Genomic DNA, 18,635 nt, shown 5'->3' with positions numbered 1-18,635 from the left:
CAAATTAAGTTCTCAATCTCTCTCTCTCTCTGTGTCTCTCTCTTTCAGACCAAATTAAGTTCTCTCTCTTAATCTGTGTGTGTGTGTGTGTGTGTGTGTGTGTGTATGTGTGCTTTCCCACACAGAGAAGACATACACCACACAACTGAAGGCTGAGTCCAATTGAACAGATTTATCATTTTTAGGGTTCAACTGTGGAAAAAGAAAAACTGTTGACTTATCTTTCAATCTGAACTATGTAGATCTCGCAAGGCTTTCTGTCAATGGGTAGAAAATTAAACTAACAATTCTAAGTTAACGACGAAGAGTAAACAGTTCCCTCTTCAGAAAATGAATTGGATTCACCAAGACTTGTGTTCAAGGGAGTTTCTCCTGCTCCTTTAAGTCAATAAAGACATGGCTTAAGAGAATTCCTAAGCCCTAAAAGAATCTTTAAAAAGTAGGACTTGTCCCCCTACATTTGCACATGAAGTAAGTAACTCCCCATCTCCCCAATGCTTGCCACTCACAGAGTGCAACGACCGATCCAACTGCGTGATGTAGTTTTTACAGGTGATGTCAGGCAAAAATACTCCTTTTTTAAATGAAACTATTTTATGAAATTCTATGCTAACAGACATTAGGTTTTTAAAACATTCCCTCCACTAAGGATGGCAAAGGAAGATAAGAAAGACGCTGGTAGCTCTAGGCCAATCCCTTCCAATTTTTTTTCCTTTGGATAGTTTCTTCATCCAAGTCCTCTACCAATGAGAACGACTTGTCTGGACCATGTAATTTAGGGCCAATCATCTAGTTATTACTAGTTCCCATGTAAGTATCACAATGGTGACCAGCCTCAGGGCCAGGAAACAACCTATAGAAAATTTAAGACTGATTTTAGTCATTATGCAGGGGTGAGAGTATGCATTTTTTTCAGGTCTATAAACGTGTGGTCTCTAAGTTCCTGGTTGTTCTGGAAACTTTTCTTCTATCTCCAGGCCCCTCGCTGTCCCCCATCCACCCCGCAGTTTTAGGTTATTGCCTCCTGGTTTTGAAACACAGGGGATGAAGCTTGAGGGTAGCTGAGGGAGCACATCCCCACCACTAATCTGGGAACCCCTGAATCAAGACACCTGGCTCTGCTGAGATTCCGAGAGGTCAGCTTTATGGTACTAAAAGCTTCAGAGAACAATTTACAGCATTCTGTCAGCTAAAATTCAACAGAAATAAGTGCCCAAGACTAGTTTCTTGCTTCTGCAGCATCTCACTTGACTCAGGTGACCCTAAAATCCATCCACTCGGAAAACCCCAAATGGTGTGGTTGGTTTGGGAAGCCAAGGCTGAAGAGGGTCATTTGCCCTTTCCAAAGCCCCCAAACTGAGAACAAAGGCAAGAAAGTCAGCTGGGAGAGATCATGACAGGCCTTCAACTATTTTTTTTTTTAGATGTTTATTTATTTATTTTGAGAGACAAAAAGAGTGAAAGAGCAGGGGAGAGAGAGAGAAAGAGAGGGAGAGAGTGAATCCCAAGCAGGTTCCACACTGTCAGCACAGAACCCAATATGGGGCCCAATCTCATGAACCATGAGATCAAGGCCTGAGCCAAAATCGAGTCAGACACCCAAGGACTTGAGCCACCCAGGTGCCCCAGGCCTTCAACTACTTATAAAACTTTTCAACTAAGAATATATTAGTCAGTTACTGTAAAATAAAAATCTCCTCATTTCCAGGGATTATACCTACGTTTAATTTAATTGTATGCTACCGAAAGTTTTCTTTTTTTAGATTTTCCCCAAAATTAATTCTAAAATAAAAGCCATTCCAGTGGAAAAAACCAATAAACACTAAATTTTTTAATACCTTTATTTACCTCATCTCTAACTGAACTAATCAGTGACAAAGAATATATTTGTAGTGAAGAGAGTTAATTTCCTAGATTAAATGCACACATAAACACATAAATGTGACATTATCTTGAGATATATGAAGCAAATAAAGATAACGTTTATTGGGTCAGCCACTGGGACACTGGGCATTTTACTTGGATTACCTCAGTTAATCCTTACAACAAACCTATAAAGTAGGTGCTATTCTTACTCCCATTTTATAGATAAGGTTTAAATGAAGGCACTTCATTAATTTAATTTAATCTCCACTAACCCAGAATTTGAGTTCAGTGTTACTCTGGCTATAAAAAGGTTGAATAAGCATATGAAAAATGAAACAGAACAGTAGAAGGCATGGTTAATCTATTAGAAGGTCCTATGTTTTAAGATGTACTGAAAAGCAGATGCTAACTGCAAGCCTGTTTGGGAACTGGGAAGATTCTTTCTGAAACTATGCTATGGTAAAATACTTTAAAATGCAGACTTTCACTAGTTAAAAACAGGTTTCCTCTCACTGTTACTTCCAACAATTAGTCTAAATTAGTGAAATTTCTATAGGTGATACAGTATATGTCAGCTGCCACTCTCCTGCTACCCATCCCATCCCCTCCCCCAGCATCTGTCTCCTCCTCTTCCGCTCCCTGCTAGCCCCAGTGCTTTAGGGAAAGCGGACACACTCTTCCAGTAGAGGGATAGACCAATCAGAAAAACCTCCCACCCCTGCCAATCAACAGAGGGCACTGGGATTGGCTGAGGAATAAGCACATGGCTCAATTTGGGCCAATGAAATGCCAGGGTTGGTTTGCTGGGGATGGGATTCCGGGAAAGATACTTTCTCAGTCTTTTAAGGACTTTCTTTACCAGAAGGGATGCTTTTTTCCTTCTGACCAGTGGGATGCAGCTATGAGCCCAGGAACTCCTGCAGCCATTCTGCCTCCCTGAGAAAAGCCCGCCTGAGAATGAACTGACATCATGGAAGAGTGACAGAGAGATGGAAAGAAATGATGGTTGACATCAGGCTGAGCTGCTATCTCACATCCACAATACAGTACACCCCATCCCTAACTCTGCAAGTACACGAGCCGATTAATTAATTCCCTGTGCTGTAGGAGCACTTTTGGGTTGCGTTTTATGATAGTTACAACACCAAAAATCCCAACTGATACAGGAGGGAAAATAAGAACTAATCCACACCTTTCTCCTGCAAGTGCCTGGATTTTGCTTTACACTGTTTCTTAACTGTTTCAAGTGACCTCCTGTTGGTTTTCTCCTAAAAATGTCACAGGCTTTCCAGAAACACTTTCATGAACTCATGAGTGGCCTTGGACAAGTCACTTGACTTTCCTGGGTTTTTTCAGTGGAAAAAGGATGGAAGTTTGATTAGAGGGTTTCTGTTGCTCCTTCCAGACCTCACAGCCCAAAAGATCTATGTGGTTGACCTAATAATGTAAAGTTTCACTCACTCCACCAAACAAAACCCCTCTTTGGATGGGGACATCCTCTGCAATACAATCCAAGCAATCTCGTTTGGTCAGGTATTTCCCTTTCACATGTCTACATCCACCCTTCTCCACTGCTCTCCCAGAGGATCTGACCTCTATGGGCAGCATCAGTATGGCTCCCCACCTTCCAGCTTCTGGCTGAGTATGCCTAATGGGAGGCACCATCAGGGGACAGGAGAACTGACAAGTGAGTTCAGTGAGGAGATTTATTCTCCTGGCTCTTTCCCAGTGGAGTTGTTGAAGGTTGACTGCACCCTTCTACCAGAGATAGCCTTTCCATGTAGAATCTCTTTCCAGTTCCAATAACCAATCCTTCCCTCCTTCTTTCAGGACTAGGCATGGTAACAGCTCCCTGACGTCGCTAGCCCTGGGATGCTTTCGCATCCCGTGCTCGGTTCTCTTAACTCTGCCTATGCCACTATAAACAGTCCCTTCAGAAAAGCTCTTAGATTACTCCATGTGAATGAGCCATCTGTTTCTTACTGGAACCCCAAGACACAATGGCTTAAAAATGAAATCAAAGTCAAGCACGACAAAAGAGAAACAGAAGCGATCAACTCTGAGTCGCATGTAAGAGAGATGAAAAGTGTGGCGCTTGCCAAGAAAGACAACCTGCACATACCAAGAGGACCAGGTTAGACACCTGCCACCTTCCTTACGCACTGTCACTGAGAATTTGTGGAAAACAGCCATCTCTTTAAACATACAAAAAAATGTGTTTATACAGAAATTGATTGGCCCTTCAGAAAACTTCTGTGTGGGATGTGGCAGAAGAATCACAGCTATGCGCCCACTTTCTAGAGGGGCAAACTGAGCCTGGAAGAGACTGTAGGGCCAGAAATCTGCCTCTGACAGGCCCCGTAGGGGTTCTCAGAGCAGCCCTTCTGTACTGCAGCTCTCCAGAGATGTCTAACCCCTACTGAACGCATCCAGAGCAACCCTCCATGAATGTCCTTTGGCTCTTCCACTATTCACAACAACCGCAAAGTCAAGAGAGACAAGGCAAAATGCCCTCAGCCCCCTTCCAAGTGAAGCTGAATTCCAGCGTGTGAATCCACAACCACTGACCTTGCCCAGAGAGACTTTTTCCAGAATTCTGGGGTTGCCCAGGCCCACAGCAGCCCTCCGCCCCTTCTCAAGGCATTTTCCACGCCACGGATGTCAAAGAAACACTTCTAGGATGCCTTCGTAACAACGCATTTCAGAGCAGCTATACCTGTTTCAGGATTAGGAGGCTTAACCTTTCAGGGTCGTCCTGTTTCCGTGTCTTCCTCCTTCAGCATCTTCCAGAGTCGGGGCCTGTGGGAGTGACCCAAAAAGCACATTCAGGATATTTGCCTTCAACATGGGAAAGATCCTATCGATCAGGAGAGACTGGAGAGGCAGTCAAGGATGGAGCCCTGAGGAGTCCAACAGCTGATGGGTCTGCCCTGGAGGAAGGCCCTGCAAAAGCTGCTGTAGAGGGTCCCCCAGGGAGAGGAGAATTTAAGAAACGAAGACGCCCCACTCCATTCTAGTTCTTGAGGCCTGGAACCCAGGAGCCACTGTGACTCCTCCCTTTCCCTCACATTCCACATCCAATCCACCAGCAAATGATGTCAGCTTGATCCTTCAAAAGATCTCCAGACTCGCCACTTCTCATCACCTCGGCCGCTGCCATGTTGGTCCAAGCAAGCAACTTCTCTTGTTGGGTTATTGTGATAACTTCCTAACTGGTCTCCCTACTTCCGCCCTTGCCTTTCCATCTATTCTGTGGGTTGAGTTGTGTTATGGGTTGGATTGCATCTCCTCCAAATTCCTAGGTTGAAGTCCTCACCCTGGTACCTCCGACGAGGACCTTTTTTGGCAACGGGATCACTGTAGATGTAATGAGCTGTGAGGATGAGGTCACCGTGGAGTAGGGTAGGTCTCTCATCCATATGACTAGTATCCTTATAAAAAGGGGAAATGAGGACACACGGAGGACGACGGTGGGTGAGGGTTGGTGTTCTGCTGTCACAGCCCAGAAACTACCAGACGGTGAGAGGGGGCCTGGAACACGTCCTTCGATAGCACCTTCAGAGGGAACAAGTCCCTGCTAACACCTTGATCTCGGACTTTTGGCCTCCAGAACTGTAAGAAAATATACTTCTGTTACTTTAGCCCCCCAGTTTGTGGTGCTTTGTTACAGCAGCCCTAGCAAACTTCTTCTACACCATGCTCTCCTCAGCTCTCTCGGTGATCATCTAAAAATCACTGTTCTTGGGGTGCCTGGTGCCACCTGGCACTTAACTGAAGCACCGACTCTTGATTTCAGCTCAGGTTATGATCTCACGGTTCATGTGATGGACCTCTGCACTGGGTTTTGTGCTGACAGTGTGGAGCCTGCTTGGGATTCTTTTCCTCCCTCCCTCTCTCTCTGCCCTCCCCCATGCACATGTGCATGTTCTCTCTTTCTCAAAATAAATAAACTAAAAAAAAAATCACTCTTCTCCTCAAAACACTCCTACAGTGTTTCATCTCTTTCAAACTAAAAGGCAAAGTCCTTGAAATGTCCTTTAAGGTCTACATGACCCGGCCTGGCCTCTTCCTTGATGTTTTCTTCTCCTACTGTGCCTTTCTTCAGTCTCCTCCAGCCAGAATGACGTCCTCAAACATCCCCAAGCAGGCTCCTCCCGCAAAGCCTTTGCACTTGCTCTTCCCTCTGCCTGGACCACTCTTCTCCCAGGTGTCCTTTACTTTCTTCAGGTTCTTGTGACAGTGTCACTTTCCACGTGAGACTCTCCCCTATCACTCCAGCACCCCTCCCATGCCCCTCCCCGGTTGTATTTCTCTTTGTAGCATTTATCAGCACCTGACATTTGTTTATATTTTTACCTTCTTCCCTCACACTGGTCTCTAAACTCCTTGAAAGCAGAGGCATGATACTACGGAATGTCCCAGAGACAGGCACATAGTAGGTAGTCAAGAAATAGTTGTTGAGAGATTTATATATGGAATGAAAAAAGCCAAGAGAAAGGAGACGTGCAAAAAAGAGGAAGTTGTCCAATGTCAACAGTAGCGAAGAGTCCAGAAAGATAAGGAGTGGAGTATCCATTCGGTGTGGGAATACGGAGGCCACAGGTGACCTGACAGAGGGCAAGTCCTGTGGGAGGTGGGAGCCCTGTGCAGCAAATCCAGCCGGGTCCCTCCTGGGGGCCAGGCCCACCTCCCACAGGCAGAAACCGGCCCGAGTGGGCTGTGTCAACTAAGGAGCAACACTTGAGGGCAGATTCTTTCCAGAATCTGTCTGTGAGGGGAGGAGGAAAGGGAATGAGAACTAGAGAGGGTGAAGGGTCGAGGTTCGGCTTGAGCCAGGTGCATGAAGGGGCGAGGTCCGAGGAGCTACAGGAGATGCGGGGGATTCTTGTACAGGAAGGAGGCTCTCTCTGGCCCGGAAGAGGGATGCATCCATCTCTGAGTGGAAGGAAGTTAGGATGGGATGAGCCCCAATGTCAGTACCCACAGGCAGCGGAGGCGGGAACCTGAGGGTTCAAAGCTGAGCTGCTTGAACCTGTCAGTGAATAAATGAAGCCAGGTTGTCCCCTAAATGAAGAAGGGCAGACAGGAGCTTGCTAGGGGATGTGGTGTGGAACACCTCACTAAGAGGAATCATTTAGGGGCCGGGGCGGCCCTAACCTGAGAGCCTCCTTAAATGTTGTGCCCTCAGTGCCTCACCGGCCTCATCCCATGGCGACAGTGGTCAGAGGGAGAGCTGAGCGCTGGCCAGCACCAGGGAGGGCCGGGCTGAAACTGGAAGCCATGGTTTCAGATGCCCAATCTTCAGGGACTAGGGGGTTCTGGACAGGCCCTCAGCAGCCTGGGTTAGGGGTCTTCCCCAAACTGAATCCGGAGGCCCAAACAGCTCTACTTCTGTCCATGCTGCACAACTGTCCCAGGCTCCCAGAGTCAGCCCCTGGAGAGCCGTCGGGACCCTCACCCTGCACTCCGGTCCCTCCCCCTCGGTCACAAACTGCACCTCGTACACCACAAGAGGACTCCCACTCTGCTGGGCACCCACAACTGCATGCTGGGTGCAGCACAAGCTAACCCCTCACACGACAGTCCTGTGAAGTGGTTTTAGCTTCCATACGTAGTCGATGAGACTGAGATTCGAGTAATTAAGTAACCTGCTCAAGGAGGTGACATGGGCAGCAACGGGCAGAGCTGGGGGTTGAAATCTTCCATTTCTCTGTCTTCCTTTCTGTATTCATGTCATCACCCTCGTCCAAGCCCTCAAAGTTTCACTCCTAAAATTCAACAGGATCAGTGCGTTCTTACTCACCTCCTGGCATTCCCCATTTACAGAGCACGCAGATGGCCGTTTAGCTAAAATCAGCACTATTTTAACCCCGTCCAGTTCAGTTGGCTTTAGCAGCTCCTGATAACAGGAGTATTTTAAACTTCACAGTCATTCCTTGGGACCCTTCATGAAGGATGCACAACGTTTTATATATATATATATGTATATATATATGAGAGAGAGACAAGGGGGGGAGACTGCGTGCACCTGTGTGAGAAGGGGAGGGGCAGAGAGAAAGAATCCCAAGCAAGCTCCACGCTGTCAGTGCAGAACCTGATGGGGGGCTCAAATCCACGAACCTTGAGATCTAGACCTGAGCTGAAATCAAGAGTCAGACGCCCAACTGACAGAGCTACCCAGGCGCCCCACATTAGCTTCTTCAATCTTGTTTCCCACATGCACCGTCTGCTCCACCCGTCCAGTATGCCCCTCCCTTTACCATGCCCCTTAAGGCCCCAGGGCTCTGCACATTCCTCTCCCCGCAGCTCCTCCCCCCTGACCCCCTGCTCTGGGCCCTCTTCTGCAGCTCACTGACCCACACCACCCCGGCTTCTTAGCTCTCTAGCTCTTCTGAGCTCACTGCATTTACCTCCCATGTACACTGCAAACCCCTTGAGGGTGATTAGTATTCATGTTGAAAATGCTTAGAATCACCCACTGCTCAACACAGGGTCTCTCGAATGGCAGACGTGACTTGATCTACAGAAAATTCTAGGGGCGCCTGGGTGGCTTAGTCGGTTGAGCGTCCGACTTTCGCTTAGGTCATGATCTCACGGTTCGTGGGTTCGAGCCCCGTGTCGGCTCTGTGCTGACTGCCAGCTCAGAGCCTGGAGCCTGTTTCAGTCTGTGACTCCCTCTCTCTCTGACCCTCCCCTGCTCACGCTGTCTCTCTCTCTCTCTCCTAGAAAGAAATAAAAAAAAAAAGAAAATTCTAATGAAGCCTAGATGATATACTATAGAAGTTTCTCAGAAAATACAGGAGAGCTGGGCTGGATAAGGGAAAGGACACAGGACCATCCTGAAGTTTCTGGAAGCATACTTCTGGTTTCTCTGCAGAAGCATCTGGAGCCTGGCATCCTCGAAGAGCTATCCCAATGAGAAGGAGGGTGCTAGATAGATTTAGCTCCCTGTCCTCTTCCCGTTCCGACATATTCAAGGTCTTGGCATCCTTCCTTAGCTGCCCCTTCACATGCTTTCATAGACATAGGCAGATATCCTGTTTTCTTCCTTATTCAAGCGAAGAGCCTGAGATGTGAGAATTCTAGCCCGACAGGGTTCGTGGCAACCAGCAGAATGGTCAGGGCTGGGTGCCCAGAAGTAGGAAAAAGGAGACTGCATTTCTGGGGAACTGGGAGTTGGCCCTAACCCACTTCAGTCATTAGTCAGGGACCACACAATAATTCTGGGGTATGTGGGGCCACAGCGGAAGGATGAGTGGGGAAGATGAAAGTCAGTAAAGGCCATCAAATCACACCCCATACCTGAATCACAAGGTCTGGGAGAAAACTATAGGGGTCAAGGTGATGCCGTCTGCGAAGAGGCCCGATAGGAAATCTAAGTCTCCTCAAACCAGCGGAACCAAAGGCACAGGGTGGTCCCCGTGACACGGTTGAAATAAAGAGCTCTGGAGTCAGCCTGGCCTCCAGTCCTGACCTTGTCACCCAGTGGCTGTCCGATTTGGGCTCGTCACTCAACCTCTCTGAGCCTGTTTCTGCAGGAGCTCCTGCGAGGCCTAAATAAAACAAATGTATAAAACCATCTATCACAGTGCCTAGCTTTATATAAGGAGCCCAATAAATGTTGCCCTGCTCCCCGCTTCCAGCCTTCAAATCTCACAGCTCTCAAGCCTGTATAATGAGAACAAGTACAGAAGCTACAGGGCACTTCCCAGAGAGAAGGTCTGCAAAGAAACATGGCCAAAGTCAGCAAAAGGAAGGAGAACAAAAGGGCCACCCCAGGGCCCCTGAGAGAGAAGGCGCTGGACCTCTGTGAACACCCGGGTTTCAAAACACAACAAAGCTTCGGGCCTCGGGCCATACGCAAACAGGAAGTTTGTGACAAACTTAGAAAACACGCAGGCACAACTGCGGGACGTTGCATACGACTCAGAAGAGATGAAAACCGGAACCCCTCGGGGGTCCGCATGGATTAAAAGGAGCGTGCCTACCCAACGTTCCCAACGCACAGAACTCTTCTGGGCATCAGGGAGCACCCTGCCTTGTGCTTCTCCTCACCCCAAGCACATGGGCCGAATCACATGGAGCTGCTCTGGCTTTCCAGAGCCAGGGTCTGTCAACTCCTCCCCACCCTCTGTCCTTCCTCTACCTCCTCAGGCATCAAGGACAGCGGTGAACACCCTCAACGGCAAGCAGGGGCCCAGGTGACTTAGGTGTGTGTGATCACGTTTCAGCTGGGAGGACTCAGCACAGAAAGAGGAAGTGATGCGTGAAGGTGCCCAGCCCGTGCATGTTTCACCAGGCCCCCAGCACTCAATGATCAGGTCACCAGGCTGCCATTTTTCCCTCTCTGAAATGCTGCCTGGCACTAACATTTTCATGGCACTGTTCACACTGGCATGGGCGCTGTAACTTCAGGTCACGTAAGTGCAGGCAAACAGTGACACACCTAACATCCATCATGTGTCCCATCTCCCCACCCAGTGGGAACACTCAGAGATCTCCTCCCCTCTCTGCATGCTCTCTCAGTGCCTGCGGATTGAGCCTTGATACTGCACCATATGGCTGCTGAGTGTGCCCCAGAAAATACTTGAGGAATTAATAAACCACGTCAATACGATTTCTACTACCTCGTCCCCTACTGGGTGGTGTTCCTCTTGTCCTGATACACCTTCAGCAGACAGGTCCCTGGCTCCAGCCCTCCCGGGTGAAAGGCCCAAGTGCAAGCTCAGCCCTGATTGTCAGCCTCACTGCACACCCCCTCCTTGGCACCCCCAGCAGTGTTTTCCCCACCTCCCCAAGTTAGGTTCCTTTAAAAAAAAATGACTCATTTAGGAAGAGACAAAACCAAAAACTTCTAAGGTAAAGATAAAACATCACCCAATCTCTTTAAGCAACCCCTACTCCATGCAGAATTTAGACTCGATAAAGACTCCCCAGACTGGACCTCTTGTTTCGGAACTTACTGTACATACAATTCTTCTAGCAGAAGACATTTCCAGTAACGTCTCCTCTCTGATCTTTTCAGGGTCTTCTTTTACATGGAGGTGGACTCCAGCCTCAAGTCAGTAGCTCTTTCAAAATGAGAGAATGGGACATTTAAAGTCCGTGCTCTCAACTCCCAGGGCAAAACTTAATTATCTGGTGTTCCACTCTGTTTAGGATTCCGACTAACTGGACAAAGGACGTCAGCCTTAGGCCATTGGCCAACCAACAATCATAGGGAGTTTTTCATCAAAAGCAAAACTCCTTGGTAAATAACAAGTTTATAACATTTATGCACAGTATTTGCAAGGAATACAGTCATATGATACAACACACAGAGCTGTAACATTTTCGGGCTAAAATGAGCAATTACGAGAATCCTGTGGCCCAGGGGTTCTGAACGTTGGCTGCGTTAAAAACATTCCCAGGCCATCCCCAGAGATCCGGACATGTTTGGGCTGGAGTGGGATCTGGCATTGGGTATTTTTTAAGTTTCCGAGTTTTTAATGCACATCCAGGATTGAGAACCATGGGTCTATTGTACATAGGAAAGTGGAGATCTCAGCAAATCAAGGCACAGTCGAAGAATCCAAATCTGACATGTATGCCTCCCCTCCAGTTCTGTAGTCTCAACTTAGATTCTTAGCATTCAGAGATTTGTTTAAAACTTCTCTCTCTCTCTCTCTCTCTTTTTTTAGTTATAGAGACTAACACAGAGTTACCAACTTCTGGTTTTGTCAAGCAAGGGTATTTTTATAAATATCTACCAATTACTGTCAATGCTTCCAGACGGGTCTCTTGCTCATTTGCATACCTACTGCCTGCCCTACCCCAATCCCTGTCCCGGAGGTAAGATTTAATAGTATTGGGCCCCTGCCCACAGTCTCCCTCACCTCTACTCACCTACCCTGCACCTCACATCCATGTGACAAACCCAAACAAAAGCCAGGCCTCAAAAATTCCGCGTCTCCTCCTTTCCCTAACTCCACAATATCTATTTTTTTTCTTTTTTTTTAAGTTTATCTTGAAAGAGAGAGCACGAGCGCAAGCGGGGAGGGGAAAGAGAGTGAGAGGGAAAGAGAGAATCCCAAGCAGGTTCCGTGCTGTCAGTGCAGTGCAGAGCCCGAGGCAGGGCTCGATCCCACGAAGTGAGATCATGACCTGAGCCGAAATCAAGAGTCAGATGCTTAATGGACTCAGCCACCCAGGTGCCCCTCCACAATATCTGTTTCTGAAAGCCCCCTCACTAAGTACAAACTACTTTCCAGTCTCTCCTCACCACCCTTCACCTTCTGCCAGACAGACACATGCCAAGTGATATTTGCACAAGGTGCAACAACTGGTATTTCCAGGTGGTTAGTCTACGCACATTATCCCTTCTACAATTTCCCCCTAATCAAGGATACACTGGAAACCTGCACACAGGACTACCTCTGAGGAATATGATTAGGAGTGAGGGGAGGGCAAGGGAAGTTCTCTTTATACTCTTCAGTTTTAACTGGGGGCAAGCATTTTTTTTTTAATGGGACAAAAATCTCTCCCTCCCTCCCAATCTCTCTCTCTCTCTCACTGCTTCCACTCTGTAAATACAGAAAATCACCTGGGAAGCCTCCATACCCAAGTTCTAAATGTAAATAATATCTAGGTGGCAGGATTATGGATGACATCAATTTCACTTCCCTTTCTTCTTGGCTTATCTTTATTAGGTTTTATTTACATAATAAAGGGATAATGAAAGCTTAAAACCTGGACCTAAAGCAGTATCTGATCTCTGAAACCTCTTAGCATTGAGAAGCAAACGTGCCAGAGCAGAGACAGGCTGGTATGCATGGAGAAGTCCCCCTTCTGTAAAATGAAAGAGATCTCTCCAGGGCCAACTCTACTACTGCAACTGACCCAAGCCACGACCAAGCCCTGCCGGTCCCCAAGAATAGTGGCAGAAGAGGTGCCTTAGCCCATAGCTGTCGAGCCCCTTCCGGGACCCGTCTGGCTGCCCCATCTTCATCCCGCCCTTCTCCCTGAGTTTCAGCCACGTGGACCAGTGGTCTCTCCTGAGGGTCTCCTCTGGTCCCTGCTTCTACGTTTCTGTCTAGGCTGTGCCACCCACCCCTACTTGGTTCCTTCCTGAGTCTCTGGCAAGGCAAGCAAACGTGCCTGCTCCAAGGAACAATCAAACCCACAAATTATAGATCGGGAGGCCAGAAACTCTTTTTTTTTTTTTAATGTTATATTTATTTCTGAGAGAGAAAGACAGTGTGAGCAGAGAAGGGTCAGAGAGAGAGGGAGACACAGAATCTGAAACAGGCTCCAGGCTCTGAGCTGGCTGTCAGCACAGAGCCCGATGCGGGGCTCGAACCCACAAACCGTGAGATCATAACCTGAGCCAAAGTCGGACACTTAACAGACTGAGCCACCCAGGCACCCCAGTCAGAAACTCTTAAGATGGAGTAAAAACTATGGAATTCTCGGGGTGCCTGGGTGGCTCAGTCGGTTAAGCTTCTGACTTCGGCTCAGGTTCATGAGTTCAAGCTCTGCATTGGGCTCTGTGCTGACAGCTCAGAGCCTGGAGCCTGTCTTCGGATTCTGTGTCTCCCTTTCTCTCTGCCCTTCCCCTGCTCGTGCTGTCTCTCTCTCTCTCTCAAAAATAAATAAAAAATTAAAAATAAACAAGCTATGGAGTTCTCCACAGTCCCCACTGCTCCCTACTGTCTAACAATTTAACAAGGCAATGAAGGGGGTGAGAGAGTCTTCCAGGCAGCAAGAACCATGAGCTTAAACACCTGGAGGTCAGAGGATGTGTGATGTGTTCAGAGAAGGAAGGGGCATTGGGATATCTGGGGCATCTCCTAGCATGTCCAAGACCCAGCAGAGAGAAAAATCTGGAGAAACTTAACTCCAAAATGTACAAGGGCTAGCAAAGAGAGGCCCAAGCAAGGGTTTTCATCCTTCCGACCAGGTGCCCACAACTCACTCTACCCTTCCAGTGTCCAGTTGGGTTGGGGCCAACAGGAGTGGGTGGAAAAAATAGGAATAGAGAAAAAAGAAATGAGATTAAGCAACACCACACGGAGGAAGGCCAAGGACCTCCCAGTGCGACAGCATATTTTCCTGAGTGGCTCTGGGCAACTCTTGAGGGGTTTGGGGGACAGGGTTGGTGCTTAAGCCTCTCCTGAGGCTCTGAAGATGAAGGATGCTTGCTAATTATTCAAACTTCTGGGACCCTCCAGAGACACATATTGACAACTCTGAAACTTCAAAACTGCTCAAACAGCGACTGGTCAACGCTCCACCCAGATGCCTCTATGGCCTATGTGAGGCCTTCTGGGAAATACTCGTGGGGGCCACTGGACTGGCACCACCTCCCATTCTGTAAGAAGGAAGTCTTCCACGATTTTGGTTCCTCAAATGTCCACCTCCACTGGGCTTGAGTCTTGGCTAATGGTACGCTCATCTGACCAGAGAGAAATGCCACTCTGCAGAAGTGCTGTGCTGTTTTAGGTAGGGGTATATGCCCATCTTCTCTCCCTCAAACACTCAACTAGACTGTAAGCTCCTACTGGACTCCGCTCTGGCTTATTTTCTGTCCTTTTCAAAGGTCCTCCCTGTAGGCTTTCAGCAGGCCTTTACTAACAAAGGAGAAGAGCAATCCTCAGATGCATCAGTTCTAACCCATATGGATCCTCTCCCAGGGCCACAGCCATCACTGGGCTCCACGACAGTTCCCTCCGAAGACATTCCTTCCGGCTCTGGCGTGGTCATGGCTTGCCTCTTCCCCATGTCCCCATCCCCCTGCGATTAGTCGATGGGCACTAGACCATCACTGTTGTTTCTTTTAACCCTGAAGCTCTACAGATAAATTCAACCTTTTAAGTGAGCCGAAAGTTCAAAAAAAAGACTCAGGGCCTAAGATCTGTAGCAATGAAAATCGGGAATCTTCTTAGAGACTGAGGAGAGGTACACACTCAAAACAGCCGAGAAGCCCCCGAAGGTATGATGGAGAGCGACCAGCCACTGACTGCTGAATGAGAGGGGTGGGGGCCTGGACTGGTTGGGGAGGTCGCATGGAGGAAGTGAGATCTGAAGTGGGTCCTGACGATGGGTTCAATTGGGTCAAGCGGAGAGGAAGTAGGAAGACGGTCCCAGGCAGTGAGGCCAGCACACATGTGGCGCTGACCACAGGGTGGGTAGGGCCCCACTGCAGAGGGATGAGACAGATGAGGCAGTGAGAGGTCACAGGTATGCATTCGGGAGTCAGAACTGCTCAGAGCTCGATTCTGCCTCTCGTTAGCTATGAGACTGGGCAACCTGCTGGCTCTCCCGGCCCTAAGGACTTTACCAGTAACAATGGTAAGGAGGAGGATAATAATCGTATCTGCCTGCTAGGGTTATTGTAAAGATTTAATGAGAATGCACCTAAATGCTTCGGATGCTCAGGGCCTGTCATAAATGAATATTACCTGTTTTTCTGGCTATAATCAAAACTACCCAATGCCCGTCCTGCTGATGTAGACAGGGACTTTCTTCTTTTGAACAGCCGTGATTCTAGATCCCTTCAGATCACACTGGCTGACTGGTCACATGCTGAATAACCTAAGAAATGCAAGAGCCAGCTGAATATTAGAATGCCCAAGCAGTCAAGGGAAGGTATTCTGAACCTGGCACAAACACCCGGTTCACTGCTCTTACTGGACCACCGACTGCCTCAACTGGGCTCCCTAGGCTTTCAGATGGATTTGGCTAAAGGGAGCGCATTTATTTCCCTCTTCCTCTCACCACACCACAGTGTGGCAGTAGTTGTGTCCCTTGGGCATCACAACTGTTGTTGGGGGCCCCTTCTCCCCAACTCTAGAGCTCCGTCTTCCCAGCCTAAAGGAGGTAACGGCTTCCTGCTCTCGCCAGCCCTGGGGGCCTCTTATGCTCTGGCTTGCCTTAACTCTGACTACACTTCTCTAAGTGCTCTTCATTAAAGTCTCTCCAGCTAAATGCTTTGCATGCGCCAGCCATCTCATGCTGGGTCCCTAACCAACAGAGCCAGGGTCTCTGTCCGTCATCAGATGCATGGGGCTGAAAGTACAGCCCTGTCTTATGCTCACTCCCCTCCTCCCCACAGAGGCAGAATGTAAGGGCAGTGTTTAGGATGCAAGCAGGTGCCTTCTACCCGGGAGCAATCATATGTGAATTTAACATCCTTAGGAATCTAGGTAAAACCCAAGAGGCTCAGGGAAAAGCCACTCTCCTAGGCCAGTCAGGATATATTCAAAGGGCCTGTGGTCCTCCAGATCCATCACACTGTAGAGGCTCCCTGGACGTGCCCCACCAAATCCATCACACAGTGGAGCTCCAGCAAAGTGACAGAATCTAGATCAGGGCATGGGGCGCCTGGGTGGCTCAGTCGGTTGAGCATCCAACTCTTGATTTTGGCTCCGGTCATGCTCAGAGCATTTCTTAAGTGTTTACTGCGTACAAGCACTGTGTTAGGCATCGAAGAACCAAAGTCAATGAAAATAATGATCTTGGAATCCAAGAGCCACAAAGCGCTTAACGCTGACTAAAGAGGATTCTCTTAAAGAGCTAGAGCTTGAGTCACACTGGGTCTTGAAGGAGCGGGCTGTGACAGTGGGGACAGAGGGGAAGGCAGCAGGGGATGCAAGAGGAACATGGGAGAAGCTACGGCCCTGAGCAAGGATGAACAGGACTGAATCGACGGGGACGGGAGCAGAAGGGGCAGGCTAGGGGGCTGACTCACATTGGGGCCACCTGAATCAAGAAACAAGCACATTAATAGAGCAGAAATGGGACCTGACTGGAAAGATGCCCCCTGCCCCAGAGGTACTTCACAGTCAAACTGCTCCCCCCCCCACCACCCCCGGCTGAAAAAGGATAAAGGAAGCTGGTGGAGCCTGCTTGTCCTGAAGCAATGCTTCTTAGCTGGACACCCACTGCCAGCCTGACCCTGTCTTAGGGGTCACCCTGCTGGGCGGGCAGAAAGGGCGCCTAGCCACCCCCTGGAGCCCATGTAAACTAACAACCTTCCCACTCACTGGCTCTTCCTTGGAATTCTAAAATTACACGTTCATTCGTCTCACCTAAAAGCTTTCTCCCTTTATGAGTGAATATGCAAATATCCTGGATGCGGTGAAGTCTTAGCAGCCACATAGCCGCTTAGCATGAATGCTTCCAGAAGATCTTTCCTGGAAAACAGGCTTTTGCATGAGGGATGCTCAAGGGATTATCTGTGCCTGACGGGGACGCAAGAGGAAGGGGGAGGGGCTCCTGGATGGAGAGAGAAGGCCCACCTTGCCCTGAACGAACATCACCCACCCAGGGCAGAGGGTAGAGAAGTCTAAGCCTTCCAAAGACCTTTATTTTCACCCTTTTTTTTTTTAAACTGAGATATAATTTGTGAACCGTAAAATTTACCCTTTAAACTGCACAGTTCAGTGGCCTTTTAGCAGAGTCACAAGGTTGTACAACCATCGCCACTAACTTCAGGATATTTTCATCACCTCCCAAAAAACCCCATACCCACTAGCAGTCACTCCCGAATCCCCTCTTCCCCTGGCAACCGCTTTCTGTTACTGTGGACTCGCCCACACTGGACATTTCATATAAATGGAACCAGAAAATATGTGGCCTTTTGTGTCCAGCCTCTTTCCGTTAACATCATGTTTTCACGATGCATCCATGCTGTAGCACACAAGAGCACTTTTTTCCTGTTTGTAGCTAAATAATATTCCAACGTAGAGACATACCACATTTTGTTTGTCCATCCAAAGGCTTTTTAAAGTTTTTTTAAACTCTTTTTCATTTATTTTGAGAGAGAGAGAGAGAGAGAGAGAGAACACGCCAGCATGAGCGGGGGAGGGGCAGACAGAATCCCAAGCAGGCTCTGTGCTGTCAGTGAAGAACCCAATACGGGGCTCAATCTCACGAACCGAGAGATCATGACTTGAGCCAAAATCGAAGAGTCAGGCACTTAACCAACTGAGCCACCCAGATACCCCATCAAAAGGTTTTGTAAAAGACAAAGCAAGTGATGCTTTTGCAGGAAGGAGATGTCAGTGTCCTCAGGGCTGGCTTGGATGATGACACAACCATTTGTAAAACCACCCTCCTCTGAGCCTCCCACCGGCACCCAAGGACACTGGTCCAAACCCTACCCCTGCATATGCATGAAGCCACAGGCCTCACACAGGCCATGGCAGAAACACCTCAAATTCCTTCTGAGAAAATCTGTCATGACTCTTCAAATGTGTTTTATCAATTGTGTAGGTTTACAGCGCCTGCACATGGTTTAATGCACTCCTGTCGCCATCTTGAAAGCCTCAACTTTTAAACAAGGGGTCCCGCGTTTTCATTGGCTGGGCCCAGCAAATTCTGTAGCCGGTCGTGGGCAAGAGGCTGGAGTTTGGGAAGAGGTTGAAACCTGGCAGTCTTGGCAAAAAGCCTGCCGTGTGACAACAGCTCACTGAGCCAGGCTGGGGGGCTGGGGAGGGGACTGCAGAAACATGGGGGTCACCCTGTTGGGTGGGGAGAAAGGGCGCCTAGCCACCCCAGGTGCCAGCTCTAGGCTGATGCTGAAAACCCAGCCTCCAAACTGCCCAAGACCAAGTCTTCCAACCCTGACGGCTGAAGAGTTGGCTGATGAGGCCTCCCCGGAACAACTGGACTAGTTGAAAGTAAACTTGGTAAGTAGACGCGGCACAGACTCAGACTGTAAAGCAGGGGGACTCAAACCGAAACTTGTTTGATCTTGTAATCGCTTACAGGTTAAGACCAAGAAGAAA

At 48.5% G+C, this 18,635-nt stretch overlaps 1 protein-coding gene across 3 annotated transcripts in view; it reads right to left on the bottom strand.

Annotated features, from left to right (window-relative positions):
* TRERF1 (transcriptional regulating factor 1) overlaps positions 1 to 18,635 on the bottom strand; it is a 208,681-nt gene that overhangs the window by 119,462 nt on the left and 70,584 nt on the right. For all 3 annotated transcript variants that reach the window (XM_039242675.1, XM_039242677.1, XM_039242676.1), the window contains one exon: positions 4,583 to 4,665. The gene's annotated coding sequence lies outside the window, so the exon portion shown is untranslated. The remainder of the gene's footprint in view (positions 1 to 4,582; positions 4,666 to 18,635) is intronic.

This window comes from Hyaena hyaena, unplaced genomic scaffold, assembly GCF_003009895.1.
Source record: "Hyaena hyaena isolate Hyena2069 unplaced genomic scaffold, ASM300989v1 scaffold_211, whole genome shotgun sequence".
Classification (NCBI taxonomy): Eukaryota; Metazoa; Chordata; class Mammalia; order Carnivora; family Hyaenidae; genus Hyaena; species Hyaena hyaena.
The sequence above is the reverse complement of the archived record's forward strand: the minus strand, read 5'-3'. Positions and strand labels throughout refer to the sequence as shown.